This window comes from Protobothrops mucrosquamatus, unplaced genomic scaffold (assembly GCF_001527695.2).
Source record: "Protobothrops mucrosquamatus isolate PMUCROS unplaced genomic scaffold, P.Mucros_1.0 scaffold_60, whole genome shotgun sequence".
NCBI lineage: Eukaryota > Metazoa > Chordata > Lepidosauria > Squamata > Viperidae > Protobothrops > Protobothrops mucrosquamatus.
The window spans coordinates 210,332-237,888 of NW_015386136.1; the positions used below are offsets into that span (position 1 = coordinate 210,332).

General features: G+C 43.3%; 1 protein-coding gene across 1 annotated transcript in view; it reads left to right on the top strand.

Moving 5' to 3' along the window:
- Positions 1–24,527: 24,527 nt before the first annotated feature.
- SERTAD2 (SERTA domain containing 2) overlaps positions 24,528–27,557 on the top strand; it is a 35,178-nt gene continuing 32,148 nt past the window's right edge. Inside the window, exon 1 of the mRNA XM_015812268.1 lies at positions 24,528–24,657. The gene's annotated coding sequence lies outside the window, so the exon portion shown is untranslated. The remainder of the gene's footprint in view (positions 24,658–27,557) is intronic.

The window sequence follows — 27,557 nt, forward strand, 5'->3', positions numbered from 1 at the left end:
TGGAATGATTTCAGAAGTGAAGGAAGCTTGCTGGAAGATAGATGGGTGCCAGATGCAGTTTGACATAGACTCAGGCAGCTGTTCCTGGGCTTGGTGTTTCATCAGCATGCAAGCTGGCAATAAGAACTTGAAGTCAAAAATGGGTAAAGGAAGGACTAGAAAATTGTCCAGCATTCTCTCTGGGCTTCTTATTCTAGCCTGAAGATTAAATGGCATTGAGGCTCACATTCTAGGCTTTGAAAAACAAAATGCACAGAGTTATTAATAGAGTTAAATCTAATAGAGCTGTTTGGTTATTGTTGGTATGTGAGTGTATGGATATGATTCTGTTTGTGTTCTTAATACATGCATTTAAGGAAGAATGAAGAACCTAGTTAGTGCTCTCTCTCTCTCTCTCTCTCTCTCTCTCTCTCTCTCTCTCTCTCACACACACACACACACACACACACACAGAGAGAGAGAGAGAGAGAGAGAGAGAGAGAGAGAGAGAGAGAGAGAGAGAGTTTTACTGTGTAAGACATGCCATAATGTTACCATCATAGTAACAACAAGAAATCTTTTAAACTATGTCTGGAGTATGTAAGGTGTTAATGTGTTTACCTGAGGGGAGCTATAACACTAGACACATGGATTAATGTTCTTGTCATTATTTTCCAAGATGAGTAAAATTGCTGTTGCCATTTTCTGCCTGCTTCTCTTCTTCCTGTAACTCTGGGGAAGATTTGCGAGTGTCTTTGAGTAAGAGGATCATCCAAGCCAATTGCCTTTCTTTTTTGAAGCTAAATATTATAAGGACACCAGAACTGAGCTGCAAAAATCCAGATGGTCACTAGATGGTAATAAGAGAAATAAGGAACAACACTCACCTCCAAACACGACTTTTTGCTACTAACAACTGGTCATCCAGAATGCTGCTGCTTGTATTTGGTATAATAGTATTTTGGTAGGTTGGTTTTATCCTGCCTTCCCTTAGCACTCTGCCCTCCTAGTTGTCCCACAACAACCTGAGAGAGGGCAGTTGGTTCAAAGTCACTCAGTGACTTTCAATGGCTGAAATAGCCTTGAACGTGGATCTGCCTAGCTCTAGTCAGACACCTTAACCACGATACCAGAACCTATTTAAGCACCAGGTTTTGCCTCAAAACACTTCCAGGGAGTTTGCTTTCCCACCTGACTTCTGTAGCAACTTGTTTTGTTGTTGAATGACTTTTGTCTTTACAGTTTACTTGTTCATACTTGCATGAACTCTTCCTATTACCCATTGCCACATTTACAATGAATTACTTTAGGTGCTCTACTGAATAAAAGAAAAAGATTGTACTTTTGTTTTTCTCTCTTTAGGATCAGTGGCCTTTGTGCACTAGGCATTCTCATATAAACCTTAAAATAGCTGGATCCCTGTACATTTTTTAAACGTGGTCCTTTTGAACATAAGACATGATTATATGACCTTTGTACATTTTGCATTTTGCACACTCATGTGCAGCTGAAGTATGAAAGGGTTTTATGATTTGTCAGTAGCCTCCTTGAATTGATATTGCTGGGAACAAAAGCAGTATACAAACTAGCACAGAGCATGCTGCTTCTGTCCTGACATCCTAGTTACAAAATAGGTTTTCAAACTAGAGACTCTAACCCTGTGGCCATTCCTTGCTGCTCACCACACAACTTGCCCCACAGATTTTTAAAATGGTTTAATGAAATGAATTGATGTGCTAAAAAAAAATCCTAGCCTGCATCGCTTTTTTCAAAAATAATTTTTAGTCCTATGAGACCAGAGCTTTTGGCAGGGATGGTCATGAAGATATAGGTTATATTAAAGAGCATTTGGTGGCAGAAATTAATTGGGATTGTTGGGAGTAGCCTCACCAGTTTCCTTTAGGGTAAATGGATCAGGTTTGTGACTAAAGCAGCCATTTTGTAATCAGGCAAGCCTTTACTAAATTCCAAATTTCCTCTGGTCTGTGGGAAACTTGATTTCCTGGTCTGGTTTACCTTGTGGGATTCATGTTGGTCACCTTATATATGCATTGCAAAATCATGTAGGATAGAAGTGCAATTTTTAAAAAAATAGAGTTCAACGTAGAAAAACAATCATGGATTTTAAGTGAGATCTTCGGTGCATATTAAATATAATTATTGATGTAGAAATATTGTTTTTCAAAATATCTTTAACTGCTGAATTCTGCATTTTTAGATTTTTGCATGTAGAGATTTTAGCAAATATCTTCCGTGCCTCAAGCAAGATTCTAGTTAACTTAAATCTTATGCTGTGGAGCTGATGATTTTATTTAGCCAGGTAAACATATCTTTACATTGTTTTTTCAAAAGTGAGTTGCGATCTAATCATCTAGAGATGCAAGCCATATTGTAAGTAGCAAACCTGGGAGGGGGGGGGAATCAATCCACATTTTTTTTCATGAATGAACTGGTTAATCAAAACCATTTTTGAAATGGCAGTCTCTTTTACTGTTAAGAATTCGGAAGATGGGGATTACAAATATCAGTGTGGTTATGAATGTAAGGTCCAACTGTTCATTCTACTGGACAGAGACTATAATTTTTCTTTTTTCTCATTGTGCATTTAGGTTATTCCCATCCTTGAACCCAGAAGGAAATGCAAACAGATGTTTTCTTTGTTTAGCAATGCCATTTCTGTTGCATTGTGTTTTCAAGGAATACTACGAAGGTATTCTTTTGTCGATATCTTTGCAGTAGTAATAATCCTGTGAAATATATCTGGAATGGCCCCACACTACCCACTATGATAGATCATTAATTTAAGACTAATTGTAACCCAGGATTTTTTTTTACCCCATACAACATGTAGATTTTTAATAATTCCACTGCCTCTAAATGCTGCACGCATTATAAATTCACTTGAAGTGTATAACTTGCTGTTCAGACATTGCAGAGATGCTCTGCATAAAGAATGTTAGCATTTGATTCTGCTTGATTAATGAAAAAACTTCTTTTTGGTGCTAAATGAATTTGTTTGGGATGTTCCTAAGCTGTCCTTTTTGGTTTGTGTGAGGTAGGAAATATGAGCTACCATGCAAAATGTGTTTGGCTAAATCATGTATAAGATACAGAATGGCCTTCTATTATTAATGCACTTGCATACAACGGGATGTGAGCAAATTATACATCAAATCAAATCTTTATTACAGTCAGAGACCAGCATAAGGAGGGTGGGTTACAGTCAATTAAAAAGCACAGAAAATACATCAAAGTCTAAAACATACTTTTTATAAAAAGCTAAAGGATATAAAACAAAAGTGTATACAAAAGTAAAAGCCTAAAAGGAATCTAATAGGAGGATAGGAGCATTAGGTGGGTGTAGGAGAGCATAAAGGTTAGTATACAGCAAACTAAATTACAGTAAACTAAATTGCAGTACGGAGCACTCTAGAATGACAAACTCGATACTCATTAAGACCAGTTTACAGCACAGGTAATTATCTGAGGATTTTGAAGACTACTTTGCAGAACCTGGCAACTTTATATGTTGTAGCAGGGTTGGTATCTGAAAGTAGGGAGGGAGGTATAGAATTGTCCTGTGCGACCTGGGTATTTATGCAGTAAGGGTGAGAAGAGGCTATTATGAATGTCTCTGCAATATACAGGCGTTGGAGGAGGACATGCTCTGTTGCTTCCGTGTCCAGAGTCACAGGGGTATTGTCTCTCCGGGTAGGGAACTTTCCTGCATTGGCCTCCAAGGACAGCCAAGGGAACATCATGCTAGAATAAAGGCCCTCTGGGAGTTAGGTATTTTGAAATTAGTTAAGTATGCCATGGGGGAGGGGAGAGTACCTGGATTCACGGGCAAAAAAGGTTTGGGAACCTGGCTGGATCCAGTTGGTGCTCGCTGTCTGCTATTTAATGAGTGCTTTGGCTTGAACACATCCCATGTTGATTAGAAGACCTGGAGAGAAGCCCAAGGATGAGATTTTCATTACCACTGCCTTCTTCCATGTGGATTGAAAGATATCCCTCATAGTTAATGAGAAAGGCCAAGGGGGAAAAGGATAGTTTGAGCCAGTTTGGGTATGATCACTCACACTCTAGTCTTCATATTCATGAGGCTTGTTTCTCGTCTCAGGTGGCATTAGAGACACATTTGGGGATTGAAAGGACTGATCTTGGATAGAACAAGCTCTAATAATGCAAAATTGTTGAAGGAGCCCAGTGGGCAACATAAATAAGTTGTGCTATTGGCTTAGCTTCAAATAATTTCAGTGCTGGGGGTATATGATGACTACCTCTTGTCTTGAGGAATTTAAAGATGTTGGATGACCTCCTCTATCCATTTTCAGCAATGTAGTTCCCATGGGATTTCCTACTGTTGGTAGTCTTGTGACCAGCTATCCTCCAGGAGTGTGTCTTGGGCATTTGGCGAATGCCATGATTTCTGCTTTCTGATACTTAACTATTAGCTGGTCTTCCTTGTAATACTGTGTTAGTGCTCTCAGTGCTCTTTTAAGACCAACAGGTGTTCTTGAAAGTATTGCTGCCTTGTTTGCATAGAGTAGAAGATAGGTCTTCCAGTCTTCATTTGGGGAATGAAAGTCTGTGTTGCAGATATGGCCTACCATGGAGTTGATTTAGAAATGAGGGTGGGGCCAACATGTAGCCTTGCTTGACATCTTTTTCAGTTCCAGTGGCACTGGTGAGATGGTCCTGGGGGCTGCATCTTATTTTGAGTGAGGTCCTTCATGTAGCACACATATTAAATGAAGTAAACAGCCATCAGCCTACAGTTTTTCCTATAGTTTAACTCATAGTATGGAATCAAAAGCTGCTTCAAAGTCTATGGAAGGAGGTTGTGTTGTAGAACAAATAGATAGAATAGAGCTGGAAGGGACCTTGGGGGTCTTCTAGTCCACCCCCCTGCTCAAGCAGGAGAACCTATACCGTCTCAGACAGATGAATGTCTTGTCTCTTCTTTAAAATCCCCATTGATGGAGCACCCACGATTTCTGGAGGCAAGCTGTTCCACTGGTTGATTGTCCTCACTGTCAGGAAGTTTCTCCTTAATTCCAGGTTGTTTCTTTCTTTGATCAGTTTCCAACCATTGTGAGGTCCCAAGAAGTTGCTTTTCATAGAAGAGGGAAAGTTTTTACTTTTTTTTTTAACTGATTCCCACTGATTGCCCTAAAAATCTTTCCCGGGAGCTGGAGAACCCTTCAGGGGAAAGAGTAACTACCAAACATTCACCATCTTGCTGTGTTTATTGCCTTAATTAATCTGTTGTGGATTTTTAATTAAAACAGTGCTTTGTGATGAAAAGAATGCTATGCACTGATGTCCTACACATTCTGATCCAGATTGTTAGCAGATTAAGCATCCTAGGAAGTGCATTGTGTCAGAAAATGTGGATGTTGGAAATCTTTACTCTGTTTCTCTTGCAGGTTAATTGTAACATTTGTTGACCACCAAACCTGTTTTTGTAGATGATATTATTATTATTATTTAAGATTTAATCTTCAATTTGATTCACAGTCTGGGACTGATAAAAGCCTAACAGTTCAAGTCCTAACCAAGAGCCTAAGAGCTATTAAGCTTCTTCTTCTTTTTCTTCTTCTCCTTCTCCTTCTCCTTTTCTTCAATTTTATTCAGAGTTTGGGACTGCTAAAAACTTAACTATTATTATTATTATTATTATTATTATTATTAGTAGTAGTAGTAGTAGTAGTAGTAGTAGTGGTAGTAGTGGTAGTAGTAGTAGTAATAGTAAATGCAGAGCAAATGGTAGTACAATCATGTGATGCATGTAATAATAAACTTTGCCACTTTTATGGCCTTTTAAAATACTGTAATAAACCACAAACGATGGAAAAGGTTCAGGAGAGGTAGTCCCTCGGATAGCCTGCTCCATGCCATGAAGAGTTTCTAGGTTAAAACCAGCACCCTGAATCAGATCCAGAAACAAACTGGCAACCAATGCAGTTTGCAGAGCTGAGGGGTAACTTGCTCTGCCCTAAGAGCACACATAATTGCCTTCACTGCCACATTCTGTACCAGCTGAAGCTTCTGAATACTCTTTAAGGGCTGCCCCATGTAAAGCGTATTGCAGTAGTCCAGTCTGGAGGTGACTGTAGGGCATGAATATCTGTTAGGATTTACTGATCCAGGAACAGATGTATCTGGCACAGAAGACAAAGCTGTGCAAAGGTCCTCCTAGCCAAGAGTCCCGTATGCTCATTGAGCAGGAGTTGTGAGTCTAGAACAGGGGTAGGCAACCTTGGCTCTTTTATGACTCGTGGACTTCAACTCCCAGAATTCCTGAGCCAGCATGGCTCAGTTTGGAAACCTCTCCCTTTCCCCTCAGCATGGCTGGCTCAGGAATTCTGGGAGTTGAAGTCCACGAGTCATAAAAGAGCCAAGGTTGCCTACCCCTGGTCTAGAAGGACCTCTAGATTCACATTAGGTCTGTCTGGAGTAGTGCAATCCCATCCAGCATGAAAGATGGCATAGTCTTAGAATCACAAACCCCCAAAACCAAAGCCACTCAGTTTTGCCGGGGTTTAGCTGAAGCCAAGATTTCTTCACTGAAGGTTAGGACACACAGAGATGCAAGATCAATTGTTTCCCTTCCTTAAAGATTCCTTGCATATTCTGCTAGAAGCTCTTCCTCTGCCACAAATTGGGTGAAGGGAAAGTTATTTGTGATTCATTGGTCTTTACCAGTGCATAAAAACTAGCATCATAGTGTCTTTGATACATTCGGTCTCTCAAGCTGAAGCAAGTCCACTACTTCTGAAGCAATCTGTTGAAAGAACTTCTTCCAGTAGGAAGCTGGTGCTAAAATATGTTTCTTTGTAGCCTTCTGCCAATAGAAGACCCTTTCACCAACCTGCCTTTGGTATATTCTTTGCTGTCAGCACTGTTCTATGGCAGTGATGGCGAACCTTTTAGAGACCAAGTGCCCAAACTGCAACCCAAAACCCACTTATTTATCAGCGGGTGCCAGGTGGGCATGGCCCACTGGGTGGGCGTGGCTGTGTTCATGTCAGATTGGGTGGGTGTGGCCAAGGTGGGCGTTGTCACCTCGATGTTGCTCATGGGGAGGGATGCCTGTGGGGGCCAGGCAGGGTTCGGGGAGATCCAGGGGGTCTCTGGCAGGTGGGGCAGTGGGCAGGAGGCTCATCCTGTGGGGTGAGGCGAGGCAAGGCAAGGCAAGGCAGGGCTGGGGTGCCATTGTCATAGGGCGAGGCAGGGGCTGGGATGGCTGCTGCCTGACACCATCGGCCCCTGCACACAGAGGCCAGCGAGCGCATGGGGGCCAAGAGTGTCTGTCAGCAGCCACAGCCTGCCGGCCCCTCGACCGGCGCACTCTGGGGCTCTGCAGCCCGCCACCAGAAGTTCAGAGAAGCCGCCTCTTAGCTGGACAGATGGCCGACAGCTAAGGAGGCGATGCAGTGGGTCGTGCCCGGGAAAAAGAGAGCATACGAGGCCAGGAGGGATGGGACAGGGGGGGAGGGAAACCAGCCGTGCTGGGATGCATCCGGCCATGTGGGACCTCGGCGAGTTAGCGGGTGGCTGGTTGAAGAGGGACCCACAGAGAGGGCTCCGAGTGCCGCCTCTGGCATGCGTGCCAAAGGTTCGCCACCACTGTTCTATGGTGTTAAGATTAAACTGGTTGGGTTTTGCATCCATTTGAGTTGTTTTCAGGCTGACTAGAGGCTCTGCACTTTTGCTTTTGTTTTTCCAAACTAATGCATTCCCTTGAAAGCCTGCAGACCTAAGCAATTTACTGCTCTTGGAACTTTGCCCCCAATCTAGATATCAGGCATAAATGAAAATCCTTCATTATATTTATATGTTGTCCTCTTCCTGCTCTGCTTTTATCTCCTTCAAATTCCCGAAAGGCTTTTTGCTGTGATAACTTAGTTGAAATAAGCTGAGAGTTGGTGCACAATATGGTGGAGGATGAGGAGAAAGTATTTTCTGAGCCAGAGTTAGCATCCCTGTGCTGGTTCTCCAACTCTTGCAGCTCCTAACTATACACGGTTAATTTCATATTTTAACTAGTAGTATTTGATTCCATAGTACCTTCCTCTGGTACACACCTTTTTTGATTAATTGATTATGTGCCTTAAAGTCAGTATCGACTCCTAACAGCCACAAAGACGTCTCCAGGATGATCTGTCCTCAACCTGCATATATTTGCATAAATATAATAATACGAACTTTGTCATTTGTGTCTTAGGTGAGAACTTTGAATTGATTGGTTCTGTGAGCCATTTGATTGTTTTCTTGGCTATGCATGGTATTCTTAAAATCTTTTCCAATATTAAAGTCCAAAAATGGGATTCCCATATTCTTAGGGAGACAGGGCTGATTTTCTGATTCTTCTCTAGTGAAACGTATTCTCTTATTGTAAATTTTTTGAGATGTGTAGGTGATGCTTTATAAAATGCATACTTACTGGACATATCCAAATGGAGACCAGGGTGCTTCAGTTTTATTTTCTTTCTTTTTCTGAATTTTAAGTATCTAAGAAGCCTGGAAGGATTGCATTATAGAGTAGTATACATGTGTAGTATTAGTATTAGTATTAGTATACATATATAAAATAAATCCTTCTTCCAAACTACACAGATGCATACATTATTTCTTTCCTTCCAACTATTCCAAATATTTGTTCAGCTAGTAGATGTCAATAACCTCATCTCAATTTTGGCTGCAAGTACAGTCAGGGATATTGGGAGTTTATAGGTTTGCTAATATCCCACTTCAGAATTAAGTATAGAGCAAACATTTGTAGGAATAAATAAATACAAGGTACAAAAAGTAGAAAATATTCCCTGTAACTTATAGGGCTGGGTAGAGGTGGGAATTAGATTGTTCTTAGAATGGGAAAAGGTTGACAAAGCTCCTGTTGTCATATGTCAACATTATTGTTGCATCCGCTCTGTGTAATGTACTTCTTGTCCTTGAAGTTTGCTTCTGTCTTTTCTCAACTCTACTACCTTATCCACTGCAGGAAGTGTCAAGAGAATAATAAAAGTGAAACTATAAAAATAGTTTTCTCTTTATCTCAGAAGGGTGGGTTTTTTTTAAAAAAAAAATAGTATTTATGTTTGAAGAACTGAGTGTCTTTATGGATGCAGTAAATTAATACCATGGTTTAAAAATGTTTTTAAGATCTGTAGGCAGCCATAATCACATGATTCTTGGTGGATGATTGGAAAAACAAACATAAAATGCCAATAGGATAACAATGGCTAGTATGGTAATACAAAAATTAAAACCAACGATCTAATTGGAGCAATATAAATGTTCCTGTGACTTTTAATTAATTAAAAAAGAAAGAAGAGCCCACAACGTCAGGAGTAATTTAATAATAATAATAATAATAATAATAATAATAATAATAATAATAATAATAATAATAATAATAATAATAATAATAATAATAGACTTGGAAGGGACCTTGGAGGTCTTCTAGTCCAACCCCCTGCTCAGGCAGGAAACCTATACCATTTCAGACAAATGGTTGTCCAGTCTCTTCTTAAAAATCTCCAGTGTTGGAGCATTCACCGCTTCTGGAGGCAGGTTGTTCCATTGGTTAATTGTTCTAACTGTCAGAAAGTTTCTCCTTAGTTCTAAGTTGCTTCTCTCCTTGACCAGTTTCCATCCATTGCTTCTTGTCCTGCCTTCAGGCGCTTTGGAGAATAGCTTGACTCCCTCTTCTTTGTGGCAGCCCCTGAGATATTGGAACACTGCTATCATGTACCCCCTCGTCCTTCTCTTCATTAAACTAGACATACCCAATTCCAGCAACCGTTCCTTATATGTTTTAGCCTCCAGTCCCTTAGTCATTTACTTTGCTAGGAAACCTGTTTGATAATATGGGGGCCATCACGGAGAAGACCATCACTTCCTTCTGGCCTCCCTCTGATTTCATGGTACAGAGGAGGTACAAGTAATTTTTCCCCAACATGTTCTTATTGGATGGGTTGATTCTTCTTTACAGCCTCTGGGGGAACATATTGCAGATACCCAGCCATTCAAGTGGTAACCAGTCTAAAAAAACAAGTTTGTGAGATGTGGATGTCCTCTCATATACTTTACAAATGCATTTCATGTATCAGAACAGTGTATTGGCAGCACAAGTCACATGAGATAAAACTGATGGAGCTAATCATGCTTAAAGTGACTAATCTGCCTGAAGAGAGGATGACACCATGGCCAGGAGTGCCTTTGCACAGCTCCTTCTTGTGTACCAGTTGCACCTGTTCCCATACTGGGAGTCTCTACTCATGGTCACTCACACCTTTAGTCACTTCCTGGTTGGACTACAGCAAGATGCGCCACATGGGGCTCCTTTGGACAAGTATTCAGAAGCCTCAGCATTTGTGGATGTTGATTGTTGTAACATATGACACTTCTGCTCCACATGCTGCACTGGCAACCATATGATTCTGAGTACAATTCAAGCTGTTGCAGGTCACCTTTAAAACCCTTCAGATTATGGATAGGACCGTCTCTCCCCAATAGTGTCTGCTACATTGGACAGAAGTATTATGCTCCGGTCCCATCCATTTCAACCTTGCGAGGTAGTCTAGACAATTTAGAAGTATTTGTTCTAAATTACTTGTAAGCTTATCTTAACAGAATCATACAAGTCTGAAAGAACATCTCGCGCACTCCCCTTCCCTTTACAGTGCAAGAAATTAGGGAGGGTCTCTTCGGAAGCACCTCTATTGCTTCTGTGGACTGAGCTCCTCTTATCCGAATGTTGTCTAGTCTGAGGCTCTTCTTCCTGTCTCCTAAAGTCATTCCTACATACTATTCCATTAGAGAGTGCCATCTGGCAGGACCTAGGACAGTGATGGCGAACCTTTTAGAGACCGAGTGCCCAAACTGCAACCCAAAACCCACTTATTTATCGCCGGGTGCCACGTGGGCGTGGCCCACTGGGTGGGCGTGGCTGTGGTAGTCATGGCAGATTGGGTGGGTGTGGCCAAGGTGGGCGTGATCACCTCGATGTTGCTCGTGGGGAGGGACGCCTGTGGGGGCCGGGCAGCGTTGGGGGAGATCCAGGGGGTCTCTGGTAGGTGGGGCGGTGGGCAGGAGGCTCGTCCTGCAGCGTGAGGCGAGGCGAGGCAAGGCAGGGCGGGGGTGTCATTGTCACAGGGCAAGGTGAGGCAGGGGCCGGGGCAGCGGCTGCCTGACACCATCAGCCCTGCACACAGAGGCCAGCGTGCATGTGGGTGCTGGGATGCATCTGGCGATGTGGGACCTCAGCGAGTTAGCAGGCGGCTGGTTGAAGAGGGACGGTTGCCATCTCCGGGGCATGGCACGCGTGCCCACAGAGAGGGCTCTGAGTGCCACCTCTGGCACCCGTGCCTTAGGTTCGCCACCACTGACCTAGGAAAAGGGCCTTTTCTTCTGGGCACTCACTCATTGGAACCTCATTTCTCCCAGGATCAGATTTTCCCTGACCTTATTGGATTTTCACAAGGCATTAGTAACTTGTTTCTGCCATCAGGCCTGAAGCTCTAATAACATAGTTTTCTTGGCAAGGTTTTTCAGAGGTGGCTTATCCTTGCCTTCTTCCTAATGTTAAGAGAGAGAGAGAGAGAGACTGGCTCAAAGTTACCCAGCTGGCTTCGTGCCTAAGACAGGACTAGAACTCACAGTCTCCCGATTTCTAGCCTGATTCCTTAGCCACTGCATCAAACTGGCTTTGCATTCCAAATAATGCACTCCAAATAAATATTTTTTTCTATGAAATTGTGATATAGTTTAAACCATATTAAGAGTTTCATTCTGTTCCTTTTGATTCAGAGGATAGGACAGAAAGCTCTTCCTGATCCCTTAGAGTACCTTTTGTCATCCTTAGTTTTCTCTCTTATTCATATTGAGTCGTGCTGCGGGCCAGGTAGGAAGAGAGGGAGGAGGAGGAGGAGGAGTTGGGGGCGGATGACACTGCTGCTTTCAGCACTCCACGCAAGCTAGGGGCAGAGCAAATGAAGCTCAATTACGCAAATACTGGAGGCACTGAGAATGTGCCACATCACTTATGAGCATGACTGGAGCCGATGTGAATCATGGCTGTTGTTAAAGCTTTGTGTATCAGTTCAAGTGGGCAGAAACAGGGTGCTTTTTCAAATGTAAGGTTGAAGCTAATGAGCTGTGAGCTTGTAAACATTGCAATTTCACAGATCCTTGTACTCTCTCTCTCTCTCTCTCTCTCTCTCTCTCTCTCTCTCTCTCTCTTTTCCCTCCTCTGGTTACTTTTTCAGAGAACAAGGTCAAGACTTGCCACTGTGTCTCTGAAGTTTTTTAGCTGCTAAAAGAAGAAGAAAAAAATCAATGGTTAACAACTTTAAAAATCTGACTTCAATAAGAAAAACTCAACTTCAGATAGCAGTAGATACAATTGTTTGCAATTGTGGCAAAGACTGAGTCAGGATTTTGGCTTGCGTGCCAAAGTTTTCCACTGGGATTTGCTCGAACAGCTACCAGGTTTTACTCCCAAATCTCTATGTTGTTTTTGCTGGGTTTTGCTCTTCTCCTGGCAGCCAATTCCTGTTTACCAAATAAAATTGGCTTGGTCTCCTTTGTAGATTTTTCAAGCGTATAAGTAAAAACTGCTTCTCTCACTTAGTGTGGTTTAAAACAGGCTTTTGTCCCCAAAATGGTAATAAGTAGGGATGGACGGAGAAGGATGATAGATAACCTGGCACAGTCATATATTCTGGAAAAAAAACAACCCCACCTCCTAGAATAATATAGTCAGTTGTTTATTAGTAAGAGCATATTTAAACATGCACTCAGGTGACCGTTGTGCAGGTGTGAGGAAGCCATATTCTTCCAGATGTTGTTGAATTACCATCCTCAGTAAATCTCACCAGCATGGAAAATGGTGAGGGATACTACTACCAAGTGTAGCTCAGCAATATTGAAATTTCACATTTCTGTTGCAGCGTGGACTGATTATAATATGCTACAGTATATAGGTAAGCTATCCTAGTGGAAAATTGTTTCAGTTAACCCACCCAACATTTTTTTTCCGTTTGCACTTGGCAGGGTCCATAAAATAGCTCATAAATGAATGCTGGGGGAAAAAAGGGTGAAACACATATGTATATCTTTACATTCCTCCTGTTTGTATTCGTCAATAGTTTGCTTATCCTTTCTTCATTCCCCCCCCCCCAGTTCTGCCCACTACAAACCGCTGGCCTGACTCTATCATGCTGCTGTAAAGACAGCCTGTCAGAACAGCTGTCAGGAGGAAACATGCCCCAGGGTGTGTTGGTGGCTGTATTTTCAGAGCTGGATTTCTGTACTAGAGCTTATCAAGATGGCAACTGCACACAATGACAAAAATGGGGATGGGGGGGGGTTGCTGGTCAACTTTGCCAGAACTACTTCTGGACAGGAAAAGGGAGGTCACACACCAGGCCTTGCAAGGTCTCCTCCTGCTTTTCTGTCCAGGGCTACAACATTCCACCATCCTCGACCTCTGAACTTGCCTGCCAGAATAACTTTCTGAAATCTCTTCCCACCTGATCTTGTTGTCCTTTTTTTTCTTTTTGCTGTGGAATTAGCCTCCTTCTTCACTTCCTGCCACTTGTTCCATTTCTGTCCCCTCACAGCTGCAGTTTCAGTTGTCTTGGGAGGGGGCACAATGTAGTTAGGTCTAAAGACAGAAGTTTGTATAGGCGATAAAGTACTATGGAAGTTGCAGTTTTGGAAATGGTGTGAACAATACTCGGAATTGTGTCGTTTTTTTATCACGTAATAACCTTCCTTCTCCCTTTACACACACACACACACACACACACACACACACACATACACACACACACACACACACCAGTAATCTTGGGGGATCAAAAAGGAAAGTCTGGATCTCTCAGGATGCAGCATCTAATATTCTCATTGTTTATTAAAAATCCAATTTTCCTGCATGTGAGAATGTGTAAAGTACAATTTCTATTTAAATATCCCATGTATATATTTTGAATGGGGCTGTCCTTGGTTTATGAAAAAAAGCCACATCTCTCTAAAAACATGATGCCAATCTTGGTTCTTTTGGTGTCTAACATTCTTGCTGATCATCACTTCATTTTTGTACATTTTCCATTCTTACCTAAATGGGCAACGCTAAATGACTCATCAATCAGCTCTGATGGACAGGAATCTCTCCCAGCTGCAGAGTGAACTAGCTTCCTTTTGTTGGAGCTTCCTTCAAGTGCTTGAGGATTGACTTCCTGCTCCCTCTTCCTATTATCTAGGCCCCATTTGCATCAGAAAGACCCTCCTGGCAATAGATTATTCACCAGGTCTTCCTCAGAGCAGTTTGTGATTTTGGCCAATGCAGATGTGCTAAAACAAAGCATGATTCAGGTTACAGGTGGGTGAGCTGAGAACTGGATCACTGAATTTTCAAGTATTAGTCACTCATTAATATGAATGGGAATCAAGATTCTAATTTACAGGCCGGATGAGCTGGTCTGGGGAATAGCAATAGCATTTTGGCCTAATTTGAGGAGATATTGCAAAAAAGAGCAGCCATGTTGTTCAAAGAGTACATCACCTCAATGTGAGTAGTATAGTGTAAGAAATTATATTAGCCCATGGGAGTGGATGGCTTTGAAGTGCCTTAATTTTCCCAGAACTGATCTCAAGCGTCTTGAGAAACTGGTCAGCTAGCAGTCTTCAAAATGAAGGGCTAAACGTATCTTTTGAGAACACTCATTATTTGTGTACTGGCAGTCATACAGAGGTATCCCTAATCGTACTGAAGATGTAGACTACAGCTTCTGTTGCATAGAATGATATGCGTCCATTCAGCGATTCTGAAAATAACCAAATTCATTTCTATTAATTCTGATGGCTCTGCCCAGAATTCTCTTTACTGCCTGATAGATGCAGTGTTTTTAATGCTTTCTGTCTGAGGATAAGCTAGCAGTGTTTCTCAACCTTGGCAATTTTAAGGCATGTGGACTTCAACTCCCAGAATTCCACAGCTAGCATTGCTAATGGATTTTACATCTAAAATGGTGAGTGGAAAGCTGAGGTTGCCACTAATTTCAGAACTGATAACTGCATACTACAAAGACACCAACATTTGCCCCAGGTCTATCCACTAGTCCAGGGGTAGGCAACCTTGGCTCAGGAATTCTGGGATTGAAGTCCACGAGTCATAAAAGAGCCAAGGTTGCCTACCCCTGCACTAGTCACTTGCTCCTTCCCATTCACTGCCCTCCCCAATTTTATTTTCCAAGGATGTATGTATATGTGTGTGGGGGGGAGGAGGGCATTTTTAAAAAAGCTTTTTTTCAGAAGGTATTTTGTGCCTTGCTGGATTGGCTCTTGAGAGATGCAGTTTGGCCGGCCCAGGCAGAATTATAGCAACAGCAGCTGGGGAGGGGTTTGAGGGTGGTGCTTGAGAGGTGAGACTTTTCTCCTGGGGGAGGGGACAGTTCTTTTTCTACAAACCACAAGTTTTATAATGGCCTTGGTGAAGAAGCCAAGTGCATGCTTTGAAAAGCTATGGTTTTTGATGCAATATGCAAAGAACAAAAAGGCTGTTGTCAGCTGCATGCAGGAGTTGGAGAGAGAGTTTGTATTCTGTGCGCTCACTCTCTTTTTTCTGTGGGAGTTATTTCCTGTTGTTGACTCCAGTTCTTTATTTAGAACCACCTTAGCTACTCAGCAACTGCTAGTTGGAGAGGGGGTTGGAGGGAGGAACGAACGGCAGCGTGATTACAACTTCCAAAGGTTCCTTTCAAACAGATAGCCTGGCTTTGCTTCATTAAAAAACGAGGCAGCTTTTCCCTTAGTCGAACACAAGAAACTTTTCCCCATCAACACAACTGCATTTCCTTCTGATAGTGCCACCCACACGTAGCAGAGAGCCAAGCCCCACCCTCCCGCACACCCAAGTTGTGCTTCAGAGGTGCTTGCTCTCATCACGTCAAAAGCAAAGTGCGTGAGATTTCTCTACAGAAAAATGACGGGCTTCTTTTGTGCTTTACAAAGGACAGTTTCACCCTGCTGTAAAAGTAAAAGTTATAAATCAGCTGCCCAGAAGAATGAAAGGGCCGTCAACTGGTGTATTTTCTGATTGTGGAGGCTATTCTTTTTTGGCTGACACTCGGGTTTCTTAGGCTACCCATGCAAGCTCAGGCACTTTCTGTCTCCCAATGGTAGCAGAGTCCTCTGCATTGGATGCCAGCTAAGAAAGTCACTCCCAGCTGTTCACTTGGGAATCTCAACAAGCAGCCATACTTTTCAAAAGTCCAGTTGTAGGCATGGATATATGGATTATGAGCTTTATGTCCCATTTTTCCTTCAGGAGCTCAAAGCGGCACACACAACACTCCTGCCTCCTGCTTTTTCCCACAAATATCCTTGTGCTTTTCCATAAGCACTTTTTCGACACTTAGGATGAAAGAAGAATCTTGCAAAGAATTGCAATAGACCCCTTTTGGTCACTGCAGATGTTCATTCACAACATCCAGCGGGGAAGAAATTCAAATACTCTAAAATGAAAATTTAGTACATTATATTGTGCGTAATGGGGTGAATTTTGATATACATATTGATTCTTCCAATAATCGTCACCACCTCCACACTGGTCAAAATAACTAGGACAGTGAGGCGAACCTTTTAGAGACCGAGTGCCCAAACTGCAACCCAAAATCCACGTCTGTATAGTCGGGTGCCAGGTGGGCATGGCCCATTGGGTGGGTGCGGCCCATTGGGTGGACATGGCTGCGGTGCTAACGGCAGACTGGGTGGGACTAAAAAGTTCAATCAATCAATTCCAACTTTGCGAGATCTTTTTTTTCCGTGAAAAGTTGAAATTGATTGATTGAACCGGGTTTTTTTTTTGCACATGACAGTGGAGGCCTAAAGCGAAAAGGTTTTATAAAACCCAGCTGAAGGCCTAGGACTGGGGCGACAGCACGCATGCCCACAGAGAGGGCTCTGTGTGCCACAGGATCGCCACCACGGAACTAGGACATTCAGATGGATATTTTCTAGGGATTTCGTCTTCCAAAACTAGACACAGTGAAGTCCCATTCATTTTGATCTGCTTTAACATTTGGTTTAATGGTGCTCAGGTTAGCATTCGTTCAGAACGAAAATGCAATATGAAACTCACTGATTTGTTTTCTAGGAGGCCAGTTCCCTTGGTGATGGGAGTAAGTTGTGGGGGGCAGGGAGCTTTATATATCATCCTGAATTCCAGTTCCCCCAGCTGTTTTCTGATAAGTGCTTTGGTTCTTTGTGATGACAGGGGCTGAAGCTCTCTAATAACATTTTAACTTTTCCCTAGAATATCTAAAAAAAATCTGTAAAATTTGTCTATGCAAGTTACATAATTTATACAGTTTACATAGTTGGATTGTAAACCTTTGAGATCCTGTAGTGAAGAACTTTGCTGAAGCCTTAATAACACCGTGCAATATTATGAAATTCATAAATGACCTCAAAGCAACCAAACTCTAGGCCAGGCGTGGCCAATCCATCGCTTGCAGGTTACGTGTGGCCTGGGACAGCTAGTAATGCGGCCCCAAACGATTGTAAATTTTAAACATTATTGTGTGATTTATATACATTAACTGTATTATATATTTTATACGGGGCCCAAGGCAATTCCTTTTCACTCAATGCAGCCCAGGTAAGCTGAAAGGTTGGACACCCATGCTCTGGGCAGTTTACACTGTATAATAAAATACAGCAACAATAATATTATTGCAATATAAAAACTAATATATATATTGATGGTTCCAGAAACAATGCTAAAAGGTCCCACAAAGAAGCCATGTCTTTACAACTTCCCAAGAGGTCACGAGAGTGGGGTCTGTCTTCATCGGTGGGGTAAGATGGGGTTAACTGTTCCATTGGAAAAGAGAACATCTACCTTCAGGCCATTTCCTGTTGCACTTTTTGGTTGTAGATGTTATTTAGTTATTCTTTCTGCTTAGAAAATAACCAAGTGCCTTCCAGATGATCCATCCACTTGTTAGTGGTTATTAGACACTGTAGCACAAATTGAAGAGAAACCTAAGATTCCTAAGCATAGTTGTAATTTAAGCTTCAGCTTGATAATACCGTGTTTCCCCAAAAATAAGACCCGGTCTTATTTTTTTTTCCTCCAAAAGAGGCACCAGGTTTTATCTTGGGGGGATGTTTTTTCCACGGTCTCACCTCACGGCGGCAGGACCGACAGCCCTGCCCGGCCGGCTCACTTCTTCTGTGGTCATAGGCGTCAATCCAGAGCTTGGTTCTTGGCTGCAGAGGCCTTTCCTGAAGGCCTCTAATGGTGAAATGGAGCCTAGGATGACGTGCATGTCAATCCAGAGCTCCATTATCAGCTGCAGAGGCATTTTCTGAAGACCCCTGACGGCGAAATGGAGGCTGGGGGTGACCCGTGCGAGTGGCGGTAAGTAGCCACAAAAGAAGCGGGCTGGCAAGGCGAGGCAGGTGTCGGGGCATGGGAGGCCTGGCTGCAACGGTAAGTAGGTGTGGGGCGCGTGGGGTAGCTGCACCCCACCGCTCTATCTTGATTTTTACGCGTGCAACTCACCCCAAAACTAGGGCTTATTTTGGGGGTAGGGTTTATATTAGGCCCACCTCCGAAAATCAAGCTAGGGCTTATTTTTGGAGTAGATTTTATTTTTGGGGAAACATGGTATGGACATGACAGAATTGTTTTCAGAGAGAGTGTTCAGTTATCAGTTTGCTATGAGTTTCTTGCCCAGGAATTCCAGAATGCCAGGAGATGACTTGTGGGTTATAATATGCTTTTTATAATCTGAGAATATTGTTTTTGTTGGCTACTAATATTTGTTCAATTGCTTTCCTTGGTAAGCTATAGTAACCCAGAATGGGTCAGGACAGTCCATTTCAAAACAACTATTTTAAAACAGTTTAGGATTTAAAAGTGTTTTGCACAATCTTAATATGTGGGAATGGTATGGCCTCTTGGTTAGCCACCATTTGTTTGTCTGTCTGTCTATTACTATTGTTATTTACACTCAGTGATTGGTAAAAAACCACCCCTGCACATCTGCTTGAGTGCAGAATGGGGTATAGGGGCATCATTGGAACAGAATTGTACATCCAGCTTCAAGACATTTTTGCAACAACTTCTTGTGCTTGGAGAGGACGGTGAATGAAAAGAACTTAGGTCAGAGGTAGGGTACGATGGCCCTTTTATAACTTGTGGACTTCAACTCCTAGAATTCTTGAGCCAGCATGGCTGGCTCAGGAATTCTGAGAGTCGAAGTCCACAAGTCATAAAAGGGCCATCGTTCCCTACCCCTGACTTAGGTGAACAATTTGATAAAGCTCTAAATCCTAGATGAATTTCATAGACTCATAGAATGTAAGAACTGAAAGGTATCTTGGAAGTCAACTAGCCCAACATCCACAAACAGCTGGCCATTATTGGCCATACCTCCATAGAACAGAATTTTAGAAATATTTCGTTCAGGTTTTTATTGTAGTAAGTACTATGAACAATAATACTTTTTTAAGAGGAAGAAGTGCACAATTCCTGTGGTGTTCACTGTAACTGGCCTTGTGCTTACATTTAATGGGGCAGAATGGAGTCAGAGTTGAGTCCAGATCTGACATTCTCACACTGAATTCTGGCAGTGAATTTATTTCTAAATTTGGTGATGCAGATTAAATGTTTGTATATATGTCTATTTGTGTGTCTACATGTTTAAGAGAAATTAAAAGTATAGATGTTTGCATAAGTTCAATTAAAATTGCTTGTACTATCTGCTTAAAAATTGCTTATACTATCTGCCCAAAAATTCACAAATTTTTTAAAAAACACCTAAATTCTCCCTCCCCAAATAAACTGTAATTCTCAATACTGAGAATAAACTGCACAATGCTTTCATTCTTATGAAGAATCAGTTCTGATTACACATCATGATAACACACCAAACTAACTTCAGATAATATTTATCATTCATCATAAAATTTACATAGCCACTCATCTCACCCTTGATAACATATAAGACAGTAATCATATAAAATAATTATTATTTAAAAATAAAAATTATAAAGCTAAGAGAGGATAACAGATCTTAAAAATAATGGAGTCACATCACTACCTTGCCAATCCCTTGGGGCCCCCAGGCAGGATGGCATGACCAGGTTTTGATTAATTAAAAATCAAGATGAGTCCTGGTTTTTCTAAGGAGAAAGAGAAGACTAAAGATTGCAATTGTGGATTGCAATAATACTTTAGACCAGTGGTGACGAACCTATGGCACGGGTGCCAGAGGCGGCACTCAGAGCCCTCTCTGTGGGCACATGCACTGTTGCCCCAGTCCTAGGCCTTCAGCTGGGTTTTATAAAACCTTTTTGCTTTAGGCCTCCACCGCCATGTGCAAAAAAAAAAAAAGTTCAATCAGTCAATTTCAACTTCTCACGGAAAAAAAAAGATCTTGCAAAGTTGGAATTGATTGAACTTTTTAGTCCCACCCAGTCTGCCGTTACTACCACAGACACGCCCACCCAATTTGGCCACACCCAGCCAATGGGCCACACCCACCCGGCACTCGACGATGCATAAGTGGGTTTTGGGTTGCATTTTGGGCACTCAGTCTCTAAAAGGTTCGCCATCACTGCTTTAGACTCATAAAGTATGCTTTGTTTTATTAAACTTATATTTAATAATACTTTAATTTATTTGATTTAAACAAAAATATAAAAGTTTACTCCAAAGAAAATATTAAGTTGTAAACGTATGGGAATCTAAATAATTAAAATATGGTTACAGTAGGATGCAAGTTCTTCAGAACATATTGGATAAAGTCTCCATTCTCACAACCATGTTGGACATCTAAAATTGGGAATAGATGTGTGGTTTCTATTGTTTAGCCCTGAACTGAAAAAGCTTATATTGCATGGAACATTAAAAGAATGTATTTCCAGCTGAATTTCACTTTTCAGATATGCCTTCTGTACTTCTAAAATATGACTCGATTACAAGAAGATAATTGACTGATACCAATTGCCTTGATATTATTTACTCATTACCTTAATTATTTTTATAACTAAGGTGGCAAACATACTTAAATGCAGGTAGTCCTCGACTTACAACATGTCATTTGGTGACCATTTGAATTTACAATGGCACTGAAAAAAGTGACCATTGCAGCATCCTCCATGGTTACATGATCAAAATTCAGATACTTGACTGATAACTATGATCATTGCAGTGTTCAGGGGTCATGTGATCACCTTTTGCGACCTTCTGACAAGCAATGAGGAAGCCTGATTCACTTAACAATCGTGTTATTAACTTAACTGCAATGATTCACTTAACAACTGTAGTAAAAAAGATCGTAAAATGGCACAAAACTCACTTAACTGTCTCACTTAGCAATAGAAATGTTGGGCTTAATTGCGGTCATAAGTCGAGGACTATGTGTTCTTCCTCCTCCCACTTACCCCACAACAATCGTGTGAGGTGGGTTGGGCTGAGAGAGAATGACTGGCTCAAAGTCACTTGGCTGGCTTTCATGCCTAAGGCAGGACTAGAACTCACAAAATCGCCTGGTTTCTAGCTCCGTGCCTTAATCACTCGACCAATTTGGCTTTCAAAAAATAATGACTAATAATCAGTAATAAGTCCTAAAACTTTTATTTTTTCAATGCACTTATTGAATAATTAAAAGCCAGGATTACTTAATATGATTTTTAAGTGGTAGCCAACATTTGAATGTGTGTGGATGAAGTTTTAGAATACTATTTGAAATAAGTGTTAAAGTTTTGATAGTGTTACAATTCCGTAGCTTTCCTTCAAATCTTCCTGCATGTATTGATCTCATCTCTGTGACCTAAGTGTGCCTTTACAGAAGTGATAGGTTTTGTGATGGGAAGAGAAAACCTGTCTCCCCATCTGATTCAGTGCCTACCCCTGGCATAGGAGGTGGAAAGATGGCACTTTACCGAGTTTCTCCTTGTCCCTTTCATAAACTGATGATTGTGTGTCAGGACCTCGATAATCTCGTCTGTCTTGGAAACTAAGAAGAATCATCCTGGTTACCGTAGTACTGGGGAGATTCTCTGGCCTGTCCTAGACAGGGAACCTAAAAAAGATCTCGGCAGAAGGCCGTGGAAATCTACTTCCCTAATGCTGCCAAGAACAACTCAGGGCATTCATTGTGTGTTAAATCACCACAATTTCTTTTCCACTGGCTAGAGATACCTTATTGAAGATTGCTAGTAGCCCTGTCGTTTCTATTACTGCTACTACTGCTGAACGCGTGGTGTGATCGTCCATCGACTCCCCCCCCCGCTCTGCAACTCTGTGTATTTTTGCGAATTAGACTCTTGTTGGGGGAGGGGCGTTTTTATTGTCGTTCGCTTTGGCGCCCGGGTTGTTACGTGTCATAGGAACGGAATCCACAGTCCGCAGGCTCGATCCGAGCTCGGACGGTTTGGGTGGCTTGTTGGTTCGGGCCTTACGGTACCGATCCCAAGGCCTTGGGAGTGCGTCTCTTGAGGCTCCTTCCCCCCCCCCTCCCCAGCCCAAGATCCACTCGATCTACACCGAATAGTAATCGCCCAGGCTTCGTGAGGCAGGAAAGCCCAGCTTTCATTTCTCGATCGCACCGTCGTGCCGCGCCCGGGCGTTTCGTTTTTTTTCCCGGCTGCCTTCTTGAAAGTGTTATGCAATGCTTGATTAGGAGGGAGCTTTCGGCTTGCTCACCTACGCGTTTGGAGAGGGGAGGGAGAGAGAGAGGGAAAGAGAGAGAGGAAAAAAACTAGGATCTCCTGGGAAGCCCGAGGAAAAAGTCCTGCCCAAGTTGAGGGACGAAACAAGCCTCCCCTCCCCCCTCCTCGCACACATGCCAGGGAGAGAGGCCTCCCCGCCCCGGGAGCGAAGCCCCCGCTCCGCGCTCCCCGCCCACTTCTCTCGAGCGCGGCTCTGGCTGGCGAGGGGAGCCCAGCTGTTGTCCCTTCTGCGGAGGCCGCCCGCTGTTGCTGCTCCTTTCAGGAACTCGCAGTCCTGCTCCAGTTTGACTTGTTGACTAATTTCAAGTTGTCGAATAGCTCGCGTGCTTATCATAGTTGCGGTTGGCTTCAAGCTGCAGACTCGCTTGCTGTCGGGGACGGGGAGGTGTGTGTGTGTGGGGGGGGGGAAGAGCGGGAGGCTCCGCGTCAGCGCGTCCTCCGCACAGGAACTCCACACAGAGTTGGGCTCGGTTTTGTCCCCGAGAACCGCGCCAATTCTGCGCAATCGAAGCGGCGAGCCCCAAGCGCAGCGGCGTCTCCCTGCCTTTTCTCGGCTGCCCGATTTGTCTTTCGGAAGCGAGAGTTGGCTTGGCTCGGTTGCCGCCTTCTGTTTTTGAAAGAGTCGCCTGCGTGATGTAGGCGGCGTGTGCTGGAGGCTGAAAGGCTGGAGCCAGGTTTCTTTCCTCTGCTCCTCCACTAAGATTGGAGCAAGCATAGAACGGGTTTGAGGTTGGTCTCAACCCAAAAACCAGCCTCGGTCCGGAACATCCTGGCCAGCAATCTCCCAGCTTTCTATAGAACTGGCACGATAAGAGCCGATACGCGCAGAGTCCAAGAAAACCCACTCCCCGGCCTTTTCGGATGGTTTCCAGAACTAGAGTACGACCCCGGAAGGTGCACCACGTAAGCCATAACTGCCACTGGGCATGTGCAGAGGGCAGCCCCAAATCATTACGGCTCACCGGAGGGACTCAAGCCGGTCTCCATCCCAGGGCGCGTGCAAGATGAGGGCTGGAGCCAGCACGTTACCTTTTCATTTCGAAGGTACAGCCTTCCCTCGAGTGCCCCATTCATCACCTTTATTTATTGACGGATTGTTCGTAAATTGATCCGCTCTTCCCAAGCCCCTCTCGCAGCCGAGTCGGGCGGGAGGGGTGGGGGAAGGAAAGCGACGTTGACTGCGCCTGCTGTCCCCCTTTTCTCTCCCTGGCGTGTGCGGCCGGGCTGGGTGGGTGGGTGACCGCGCGCTCGTGTTGTCTTCTGCGGCAAGCAGCAGATTTGTATTAGCATAGCTGATCTCTTGGGACAAAGGCACATGTAAGGGAGAACGGGGCCCTACGCCCCGCCCTCCTTAGCTGGCCCAGCGAGGGGGCATGTGTCGCCTGCCTCCCAGGCCTTCTGAGGGAGGTGGGGCGGAGGGGAGTGGAGAGCAGGCAGCAGCAGCAGCAGCAGCAGCAGAAGCAGAAGAAGAAGAGAAAGGAGGGAGGGAGACGGAGTGCCTGCCTGCCTTGCCTGCCTAGGGACATAGGCGGGGCTTCCAACGTGAGCCAAAGGGCAAGGAGCTTGCAGAAGCCTTTCCTCGCGTCACTCTCTCCGCCTGGCAAGTGCTGGAAGCGCAGGCTGCTGCTCTTCCAGCGCTCGCCTGCCTGCCTGCTCCCTCCCTCCCTCCCTCCCTCCTCCACCACCACCACCACCATTGTATAATGCTTCGTGATCGCCGCAGCCACAGGAAAGCGGAGGCTTAAATCCTCCCCGAGCGGCATTCGCTTCCCCGCCCCCCACCCTATTCCACCTCCTCTGTCCCACCGTCAGCCCCCCTCGGGCGAGGAGAGTGACATATGGAGCGAGTGGAAGATTAGGAGCGTGCAGCGGCAAGCAGACCCTGATGCTTTTAGTTCTCAGGAGGAACTGCATGTGGTAAGTTCAACTCGCCGCTGAAGAGGAGCGGGCCAAAGTGGGCGAGGGGGGGGGTTCGTCGTCGCCAGGAGTCACGCACAATCCAGCGGGGGATGTAATTGACTCGGTCAGCAAAGTGGGGGATTAGAGGTGTGTGCTGGGTGGGGGGGCGGGGGCAGGGGCAGGGGCGGCGAGATGTACTCTAGACAAATCTCGGGGGCCCTGGCTTAATAAATGTCTTCCTCGTAAGCCGATGGGGCGAAAGACGTCCGCCAGAAAAGCTCGGGAAACTCGGCTCTTCTGTGTCTTGACTGGATTCCCCCTGTAAACCCTTCGGAAAGCGATCTTCCTCGCCTCCCGAGAGACCGATGGGCAGTAAGAAGAAGGTTGGCTGAGTTACTTTTCTGGCCACAAAACCCACCACTGAATCCCGGCGTGCAGAGGGATCGGAGGGTCCGATGTGCCTTGAAGCAGGTGTGTGTGTGTGTGCGTGCCTACTCGTGTGTGGCTTACGGCAGGAATGTAACTGCACGTTTTGTCGCTCTCTTACTCACTCTCCGAGTGTGATATATTGGGAGTTTTTCAGAGCCATCTTTACAGTGCAACTTGGTTTTGCTTTTGACAATTTTCAGTGGCTGCTGTGGAGTTCGAGATGCAGAAACTGCTTACCAGTTTCTCTGATGTTGGAGAAAAAAACAAATGTGGGGGTGGAACAGAACCTTAAACTGGGGTTCTAAGTGAGGAAAACCCAACTCGGAGCATTTGTGCATTATTTGTTCGTTTGATTAGGACATGATGGCCTGCTGAGGAGGAAGTTTAAAGAGCTGTCTCTGTGTTGTACAATTAACATTTTAGCCTGGTTGTATGTATATTCCAACTGGTTATTAAAGAGCTGGATTAATCTATGTCTTGGTATGGGACAGAAGCATTGATATAAATGGAAAATCATAGTTATAATTTTGGCTTCCTAAAAGCTGCAGTACGTTTAAAAGCAACTCTTGAATATGAAATGCAGAGTTTTATTCCTTGAATCACATAGAGCAGGGTCACCACTGAGCAGAAATTGGCAAGACTAATTGAAACAGCTCTCCAACTTTGTTTCACTTGACTGAAAGTTCATGTAAGTAAGATCTTGCAAAAAAAAAATGGTGATAGTGACCATTCAGAATTCTTAATCGGAGTCACCCCCTCCAGTTTGCTCCCTTGAGATCCCATAGCACTGCTGTTCCAAAGAAACATGCTTCTTTTGGCTTCTGTGAAGTTTTATAAATGCTTGGAGTAAAGGCCCGATTCCACTGCCATATCAAGTATACAATTAGGTTTATTCAGTGACTGACTTTGGGTTTCTTTTGGTTGAAAGTGGCAGAAAAATAGTGTTGAGTTAGCCTAGACTTTGTATCCAGGTGTTGGCTCAAAGATCAGCCTTGTGTTAACCACTCCCCCTCCCACCTAGCCCATGACACTGTAAATCAGCCTTTATAATGTACTGGCCTCCAGGCACATTAGGTTACAAATTCTGCTTCCACAGTCAACAGCTGTGCCAAGTAGAGAAGATGGGATCTGTAGTCTTTTTGGAGGTTATGGGTTGAGAAAGGCTACTGTGTTGATTCAGTTGGGCTATGGCCTGTGCTACTCAAAGAGAATTCTTGCCCTTGATTTCATTCAGCCTTTCTTCTCTGGCAGCCTCGCGTTCTTTAAATTTGTGGCAAATCGGGTATTTTTATTAGGGATACAGAAAAGATGGCAGGAAGAAACTGTTCAATTGTTTATTCTGTTTTATTCATTGTCTGATGCAGTAGGAAAGAATTTTTAGTATTTATTTTACTGGAGTATATATGATACATGTATTGCAAAGCAAGGAAAAGGCACTTCCTTCTCTCATCCCCGTTCTCCCCACCCCCCCTTACCTTTGCAAAAGCTTCTTGAAGAAAATTCGGTTGTTTTGCTTTTTTTAGGGCAACTCTTTAAAGCAGCCCATAACCCAAAGAATTGTAGATTGTGTAGACAGGTGCTAGCTACATTTGTGTTCCTTGCACTTTAGGGCATCTTTCAGAATTGAATCTGAAACTTTGCAGTGCCCTGCTATGTTCTTTCTTCTTGAAGTAATAAAGCAAACTGGTGTCCATAGAAGGAAACCAATTTTAAGTTTAAGAGGAAGTATTTTCTGACTGACAGTGTATTGGGGATGAAGAAGGGATTAACAGCTTTGATGCCAGACAGGTATATGAGTCTGTATCCTAGGGAACACTTCCATTGTTCAAACAGGAATTGTAGCTGCAATGAGTTTCTTCCTTTGGGAAGCTTTATCTGCATCATTTAATAAAAGAAGTTTGTCTTCAGGAGGAGGAAATAAGAATTTTCCAATATTGTAATTATGTTTATTGAGATTTGTACCAAGTGTGTAACAGAACAGTTCCTAAAATGTTCTGTGCTACATTTTTTTTCCTCCTGATACTTAAAATAGATGGGAAAACCTGTTCTAATACAACGATTTTTATTCTGAATAAGACAGCTCGTACAAGTAGAGTCCTGTAAAAGTACAAAAACTTCATTGATATACTGTGTTCACACGTTTATCTTTTAAAAAATGTTTCACTTTAAAAAAAAATACAGTATGGCTCTTCCAACATAAAAAACAGGTGAAAAAAGCTTATATTGAGGAAAACTACTTTAGTCATCTAGATACCAGATTTTTAAAACCTACCTTAATGATGATAGTGATTTTGTGTATATACCAAAACAGTTTGCCCCTGAATTTAAAACTTCTGAAGGATCTTACATAATAATAGTCAGTTGAACTACTTTGCTGACAAATGTTCATTCTTCACTTTTGGTATGACACATCAGCGTGAAAAGTACAACGGAGCTTCGTTTGATATTTTGCACATTTTAAATGGAGTGAGGTTTGTGAATTTTGCATT